Source organism: Chrysochloris asiatica, unplaced genomic scaffold (genome assembly GCF_000296735.1).
Source record: "Chrysochloris asiatica unplaced genomic scaffold, ChrAsi1.0 scaffold00125, whole genome shotgun sequence".
NCBI classification, from domain to species: Eukaryota; Metazoa; Chordata; class Mammalia; order Afrosoricida; family Chrysochloridae; genus Chrysochloris; species Chrysochloris asiatica.
In genome coordinates this window covers 6,502,913-6,511,166 of record NW_006408643.1, presented here as the reverse complement: position 1 = coordinate 6,511,166, position 8,254 = coordinate 6,502,913, and the positions used below count along the sequence as shown (strand labels likewise).

The window sequence follows — 8,254 nt, the reverse complement described above, 5'->3', positions numbered from 1 at the left end:
AGGCCGCCTCCAGCCAGGGTGTGCCCCCAGACTTAACGGGAAGCCCGCCTGCCGCCAGGTAGCACCTAGCGCAGCGGGCTAGCCTGGCTCTGGCCAGGGTGTACCCCAGAACCCAACTGTTGCTGTGGACCCCAGTACACCAAGGTCTATCTTGCATCTGCTAGTCAGGGTGCTCCCTCAAACTTTCCAGATCACTTTTACCACTGCTGGCCAGGATGTACCCCAACACCTACTGGGGCCAGCCTGCCTCCTGGCTAAGGTGTACCCCCAAATCCTCTGGGTTCAACCTACCTCTGCTGATCAGGGTGTGCTCCCCCAGTATCAGCCCTGCCTCTTCGCTAGGCTGGGCCCCAGAACCCTGCAGTGTCTGGTGTCAACCCTGACACTGGGGATCAGCTGGGCCTCTTCTCTCAGGACAAGCCCCCTCCACTACCAGGCTGGCTTACTGGGTGCCCCCTCTCCCCCATCCAAAGGCCATAATCCACAAGAGGTCTCCCCCACCCCCTAGGATCTGGTCTGGATTCTTCTCACCAGGTGGAGCCCTGTTCCCTATAAATGGGTGGTCGCCTCTCTCTTCAGGGCCACTCCTCTGCCTCCACTCCCTCTCCAGAAACCCCTTCCCCAGCATATAGAGAAAGTTGCTCTCTCTTCTTGGAGTTCCCCTGGAGGTGGAGTTGATACCTGAAGGCACAGTTGGGAACTTTTAGGCCAATTCCTCCACTTGCCTGCCCCCTCAGCCCCCTTTTCCTGAAAGTATAGTCAGTCAGTCAGGCCCTCCACAAGACTGGAGCCCTCTTAGGTCCTCCTGCTTCTGGGGGAAGAGGAATTTGTGTCCAGGCATACTGTTCTGAGGTGCACTTGTTGCAGGTAGTTAGTTGGCCCAGGTGTCTGCAGAGCGTTGTCACCCCAAATAAGGACCGTGGAAGGACTTGCCTTGCAGTCACAGGCAGGCGGGAGGTGGTTTACACAACAGAAGCCCTCACCAGCCCTACCCTTCCCCACCAGCACCTGTTTTCCTCCTGGGAGGTGGGGGGGACTCTGGAGAGGGAGCCGGGGGCATGCAGAGCGATACTTCAGAGGATGGCTTTGGGTTTGAGGAGCTATGTCTGATGGTGAGAGCCTGGCTGCTTGGGTGGAGAGCCTGATTGGAACGTGGCAGGTGTTGGTGGACAGTGACCCGCCTGCGTCCTCCCCTGGACGCAGTAAGTGTGATGGTGGTTGTCGGGGGCCATCAAGCTGATTTGGGACTCACAGTGACCCCATGTGACAGAGTAGAACTCCCCTGTAAGGTTTTCTTGGCTCTGATCATTAGACTGGCCTATTTGATTTTATAACTTTTCCATTTGGGATTGACAACCAACCTGTAGGTTGATGGTTCACACTTAACCTAGCAGCAGTGCGGAAGAAAGGCTTGGCAGTCTTCCTATAAAGAAACCCCCTCTGGAGCAGTTCTGCTCTGTAACACCTGGGGTCACTGTGACTCAAGACCAGCTAATAGCAACACCGAAAACCTCAATGGGAGCAGATTGCAAGGTCTCTCTTCCTTGGAGCTTCTGGGTGGTTTTGAATGGCCAACCTTTTGTGCCCCCCAGGGAAGCAAGGAAGGCAGGTGCCAATGCCCAGCTGAGGGGCAGACTTCCTGAAGGAGGGGCCCTGGGGTTCAGCCCCGAGTGTTGATTCCTACAGTGATTCCACTTTCATGATTGCTCCGACCTCCTTGGCGATCAGAGAGAACCTATGAGCTCTCCCCCTCTGACAGATTTACTTGGCGCAACATGGGATCCCAGATTGAATACCCTTGCTGGGAGGATTTTCATGCCAGAGATCTGAGAGGTGGGGCTGGAGGGAAAGGTACAGTGGGATTGACCCTCCACTCATGGAGACCCCATGTGTCCGAGTGGAGCTGTGCTCCACAGGGCTTCTACTGACTCATCTTTCCGAAGCCTTTCATCTGAGGTTGCCGTGGGTGGACTTGAACTTCCAGCTGTCCAGTTAGCCACCAGTTACTTGTGTTCCCTGTGGGCATCACCTGTCTCCAGGGTCTCAGGCCTTCCCAGGAAGCCAGCCATGGATGAGTGAGTGATGGCCCCTATTTTGTAGGGAGCACCTCCAGGGTCAGACTGAGCTTTGCCCAGCTTGGGAGGAGCCATTGGTGACTCCTTTGCTGTAGCAGACAATGTTGAACTGGTGCTGAGGCCTCGGTGTTGAGGACCTGGTGCTGAGGTCTCCGTGTTGAGGACCTTGTGCTGAGGTCTCCGTGTTGAGGACCTGGTGTGAGGTCTCCGTGTTGAGGACCTGGTGTGAGGTCTCCGTGTTGAGGACCTGGTGTGAGGCTTGCTGCAGCAGGATCCCGGCCTGGCTTTTTCCTGGAATTCTGGAATTCTTTCCTCCCCTCCCCTCCCCTGTCTGCTGATTGAGCGCCTTGCTTCCGGCTCCTGGAGCTCCGAGGAGGGGAGATTCCTGGGTTAGCCAGGCTCCACGCCTTTGGCACCCACGTGGTTCCTTTTCAGGCTTGCTGGTGGAGTACTGGGGGTCACCTCTTGGGCGCATGTTCCTGACATCCGCCCTCCCCCCGCCCGCCGCCGGCTCCAGGAAGCTAGGCTGTAGTAGCTTTGACACCTGTGTTTGTAACCAACACAGCCTCAGCCTGGCCCCTGCTGGCCTTAAGTCCACTGCATCTTGGGCTGTAGGCCCCTGTGGGGTCAGTGCTGTGGCATAGATTGCTTTTGTCCCTATTGTTGTCAGCTGCCGTGGTGGGGACCCTGACTCGCCATGACCCCACTGCCGGGTTCAGGGCCATCCCCATGATAGGTGGTGGTGACACTGTTGCAATCAGAGGATCTCTAGTTGCTGATGTTTAGAAGTGGATTGCCAGGTCTTTCTTCCTTGTCTGTCTTAGTCTGAAAGCTCCGCTGGAAGCTGTTCAGCATCCTAGCAACATGTGAGCCACCTACAGGTGGTGAGTGGCCTACAGGTGGTGGCTGCGACAGGTGCATTAGCTGGTAGGCGGGAATGCTACCACTGAGCACCAGCCCCATTAGGGTGGCCCCGTTTGCTGTTGTTTATCTGGTTCTTATCTCTCTTCCCTTTAGACTAGGGGGTCCAGAGGGCAGCCTGGCGGGATTTGAATGCCACTTTCCCAGTGGTGGGGGATAGTGAAGCTGAAGCTGGACTCTGGCCCTGTCTGTGCTCCCTCCAGGCCTGCTTGTTGGACACCGCAGATGTGGGGCTGTTCCTTCCACGCAGCTGGTCTCTCCCTCTGCACTGCTGACGTGGCCTGCATCCTTCTCTGGGGGGCTTCCCTGGGCACTGTGGGATGTGGAGTAGCATTCCTGGCCTCCACCCACTAGATACCAGTAGCACACCTGGAGTCCTGACCCTCACAGATGTCCCCAGACATCACCCTGTGTCGCCTGGGGACAGAAGCGCCCCCATTAAGAACTAACCTTATTTGGTGGTACCAAGAAAAATCCAAACCACTGTCATCAAGTCAATTCCAACTCATAGCGACCCTATGTTGTTGTTATTAAGTGCCATCGAATTGGTTCTGAGTCATCTATCTTGACCCCTCTATAGGGTTTCTGAAGAGTGGCTGGTGGGTTAGAACTGCCAACTTTGTGCTTAGAAGTCCAGTGTTTATCCTACAGCTCCACACCAGGACTCCAGAGAGTCAGTTGTTGTTAAGTGCCATTAAGTCGATTCTGATCCATAGCGACCCTGTATAGGCTTTCCAAGGAGCAGCTGGTGTGTTTGAACCTATAGGACAGAGTCTAACTGCTCCATAGGATTTCTAAGGCTGTGAGTTTTTATGGGAACAGACTGCCTCATCTTTCTCCAGCAGAGCAACTGGTGGCTTTGAACCACTGACCTTTCAGTTAGCAGCCAAGCACTGTAACCACTGAGGCACCAGGGATCCTTCATGCAGCTCAGTAGCATGTGATTAGGTGAAAAGCTGGTATCATATCCACGCAGGTCAATTTGTCTGTGTTTCATGGAGGCTTGAAAAGTGATTGTTTTTGGTTTTCAAGCCCAAAGCCAGGGCCATATATATGTGTAGGAATATTTTCAGTCGGATTCACGATGACCTCCGGGGGTTAGAGCAGAGCTGCTCTCCGTGGGGTAGTTAGTGGGTGAGTTTTCAGGAATTGATTGCCAGGACTTTCTTTTGAGGTGCCTGTAGGTAGACTCGAAACTCCAGCTTTTCAGTTAGCAGCAGCATGTGTTCACCGTTTGCACCAGCCAGGGGCTCCACGTATTCTATAGTCAGTATATATAAAAAATCGAAACCAAACTCACTGCCATCGAGTTGGTTCTGATCCATTGTGACCCATTATAGGGTTTCTGTAAATCTTTATGGGAGCATGAAAGCCTTATCTTTCTCTCGAGAAGCAGCTGGTTACCTTGTTAGCTGTCCAGTGCTTATCCTACAGTGTCACCAGGGATCCTAAATTATAGATATTATTGTTAAGTGCCATAGAGTGGGTTCCAACTCATAGCTGCCCTGTACAGAGTTTCCGAGGAAGGCTGCTTGGTTTGAACCACCGTACTTGCCTCTTTTAGCAGTCCAGTGCGTATCCTACAGCACCATACGAGGACTCCATGTATGTATGTGTGTATGTATGTATGTATATATGTTGTTGTTAAGTGCTGTCGAGTCGGTTCTGACCCTTTGTAGGGTTTCTGAGGAGCAGCTGGTGAACTTGAACCGCTGACCTTGTGGTTCAAACTAACTTTGCAGTCCAGAGCATTAACTCACAACGCCACAGCAGGACTTTTATATGTATATATGTATATATATATATATGTAAAATCTACTAAGGACTCTGGTGACTTAGTGGTTATGAGTCAGGCTGCGAACCTCAATGTCAGCAGTTTGAAACTACTAGCTGTTCTGCAGGAGAAAGATGAGGCTTTCTGTTCCCATAAAGATTGGTTGTCTCGGAAACCCTATTCAGTATTCAGGGTTGCTATGAGTTGGAACCAACTCCACAGCACACCACTGCTACCACCACCATGCCGTAGCACATGAAATACCGGTGTGGTGCTGTGGGTTAATGTGCTGGACTGCAAAATCAGCTTGAACCACAAGGTGGCTGCTTCAAGCTCACCAGCCGCTCCTCAGAAACCCTATACAGGGTGGCTATGGGTCGCCACTACCAGCAGCAGTGAGTGACTCCTGTAAAGCTCTCAGCCTAGGAGACCTTAGGGGGCACTTCCACTCTGCCCTGGGATCTGGGGTCTCTGGAAGTTGGAATCAACTTGACCCCACAGCACAACCCATGCAGTGAACCCTGAGAAAAGCGGAACTCCTTGGGTGTGACCGCTTTTCTATTGCCCTCTCTCTATCAGTGGAGGCTGTTTGAGTCCCAGGTCCACTGTCTATCATCAGGAGCTGGGTGGAGCAAGTGCTTTGTAATGAAAGATTATTGGTTCAAACTGACCAGGGGTGCTGTGGGAGAAAGGTCTGGCAATCCACTTCCATAAAGATTACAGTCAAGAAAACCCTAGAGCCGTTGTGCTGCTCTGATCTACATGGGGTCACCAGGAGTGCGGGGCCATTGATGGGTAGCTGCCAGCATTTATAGATTCCCATATATGTTCTGATTTCATCTTGTTTCTTGGTAATGGATGGCAGTACTGAGTACTGGTCCCAGTAGGCACCCTCCCACGAGATCAGCATTACTTGCTCATTTTACAAATGAGGGACCTGGGGCCCCGGGGCCCAGAGGACCAGAAATCTCAGTCCCAGTTCACAGCTGCAGGAGTTGGGATTCCTGGGTGGGATTACCCAGAAGGCCTTTTTGTTGAAAAAAATCAGATCCTAGGGTCTCCGTGGCCCTGAGTACAGGCCAGCAGAGTCACTCCGGGATTTCTAAATAAAGCTCTGTGCTGAGTTCTGGAGGCTTCCTGTCCAGCCTCTGTGGGCCCCCAATGGGCTCTGACTAGGCACGGGATCCGAGGAGGGTGTGGCCAAGCAACCGACGGAAGGGCGTGCCCTGAGCTTTGGAGGCGCTTAGTGTGGCCATTGGCGCCCACAGAGTCACCATGTCACATCCCCCGTGGACCTCCCGAGAGGAAGTGCCCTCGGACAGCCTCGTGTCCAACCCTCAGTCCCTGAACTGAAGCCTGGGACCGTGGAGGCCGGTGACGGTGACTCACCATAGGCCTCCGCCTTCCCATTTTCATCTTATTTATGGTTTTGTTTGAAGGACCAGGTCACTGGGTGTCCCACAGGAACTTGTGAACAGGGGGCCAGAAAGACTCAGCCCTTACCTCACCACTGGCCCTCCCAGGAGGGGGACCCCAGGAAGCTTTATGCTCAGGGCTCAATCTCATCCCCCCCCCTTTACTGAGTTGTGGCCCCAACCAAACCAAACCTGATGCCATCGTGCCAGTTGTGACAAACAGTGACCCCGTGCCACACAGCAGAACTGCCCCATACGGCGGTGCTCTAGGCTCTCATCTTTATGGGAGCCTGAGCTTTGTTTTCTGGTGCTGCTAGGTGGGTTTGAACCGTCACCTTTTTGGTTAGCAGCTAAGCATAGTCCACTAGCCTCAGCCCTGAAATGATCCCCAAGAGGGCTGTGTGTGTTTGAGGGGAGCTCAGGACATGCGGCCAGCCCAGCCAGGTGTGTGGTCTGCAGCTCCAGGGTGGGGCTCAGGACCGTTGGGCGCCCTGGCAGCTTGACTCCTGCCCTGTGTGCTGCCCGTTGCCTGCCCTCCCCTGGCGGTCACTGTGGTTTTTATGGAGGAAGTACTTGCCCTGCCTGGCCAACCACACACGGTTTTGCTTTCTGATTTTTGTGGTGGAGCTGTTCTGCTCGAGGCCGGCACCCTCTGTCCGCGTTTGCGCTCGGGGGGTGGGGGTGGGGTGTCATCTGCTCTGTGGTTGTGTCTGGTGGGGCTCTGGAGGCGCCCCCCCCCTCCCCGTCAGGCTCCCGCGTTCACTGCCCCAGGACTCGACACTGACAGGAGAAAGCCCTGCCAAGAGCAGTGGACTTGGGACCTGCACACATGTGTGGGATTTTATTTGTCTGAAATGAAGATGACTTCCAGAACTGGGACCTGCCACCTCGGGCTTCCTGACTAGGGGTCTGTCTGCCACACTGTTGGGGAGAGGCCTGGGGTTGCAAACAATTTACACACTCGACTGCTAGCTGGAAGGTTGGAAGTTTGAGTCCCCCCGCCCCCCACCCCCAAGATATCTCAGAAGACCGGCAATTACTTCCTAAAATCACCCAAACACATGTGGGGGTCACTGGAAGTCTGAGGCAGCTGGACTACAATTGTTACTTGGTTTGGAATCTTCTAGTCCAACCTGGACCCCCCCTTCCCCCCTGCCGCCAGGTAGAGGGCTTCAGTCCCTCTTGGCCCCTAAGTTGTATGTGCAGATTGCATAGTAGGTACCCCGTTAAGATCCTGTGAATGGGTCCCACTCTGCAGAGCCCCTTCAGTGGGGTCCCTCTCCCTGGGCAGTGCTTCTCTAAGGGGGGTCGTCTGTCCTGCACAGTGTTGAGCAGCATCCTTGTCCTCCACTTGATGCCAGTCATGTGACAACCGCAGATGTCCCCAGACACTGCCTAGTGTCCCCTGGGGGCAGAATTGCTCTAGGTGAGAGCCCTGGGTTTTAGGATTCCATAGACCCCTCCCCCCCTCCAAAAACCTCTGTGTGACCTACATACACACCGAGTAGGGAGGAGGCAGGAGGGGAGGTCACTGGAGCTGGAGGGCCCCCCTCATTGACACTCTGACCGAGCGGGAGTTTACTCTGATGGATGGGGTGGGGCAGGGAGTCAGTGCAACGGTGGGTCCTTCTCTAAATAGTGAACACAGGGTTCCTCCACTGGACACTGCTGATGCGGACTCGGGGGCCACCGTCTGACCCTGCGGGAGTTTATTCTGGTGGGGGGCTGGTGAGCAGGGACTGAACTCAGTTGTTGTTCCAAATAATGATTCCCACCATCGACACTGCTGACACGGGGGTGGATCCTTCTCTGGGGTGCAGTGGGTGCACAGTGCACCGTGGGGGTGTTGAGCAGCATCCCTGGTCTCCACCCACTCAATGTCAGTAACACCAACACCACGACAACCACAAATGTCCCCAGACATCACCCAGTGTCCCCTGGGGGCAGGATCACCCTTTCTCATGAGCCTGGCTGAGGGCTCCCGATGCCGCATCCCTCCCCCTGCAGTCAGTGTAGAACATTACCAGCTCCCCCTCCTGCCCTTCCTCCCCCCGGTGCGGCTGATAAGG

General features: G+C 54.5%; 1 protein-coding gene across 1 annotated transcript in view; it reads left to right on the top strand.

Annotated features, from left to right (window-relative positions):
* Positions 1-8,254, top strand: part of GNA11 (guanine nucleotide binding protein (G protein), alpha 11 (Gq class)) — a 33,414-nt gene that overhangs the window by 547 nt on the left and 24,613 nt on the right. The gene's annotated exons all lie outside the window — the stretch shown is intronic.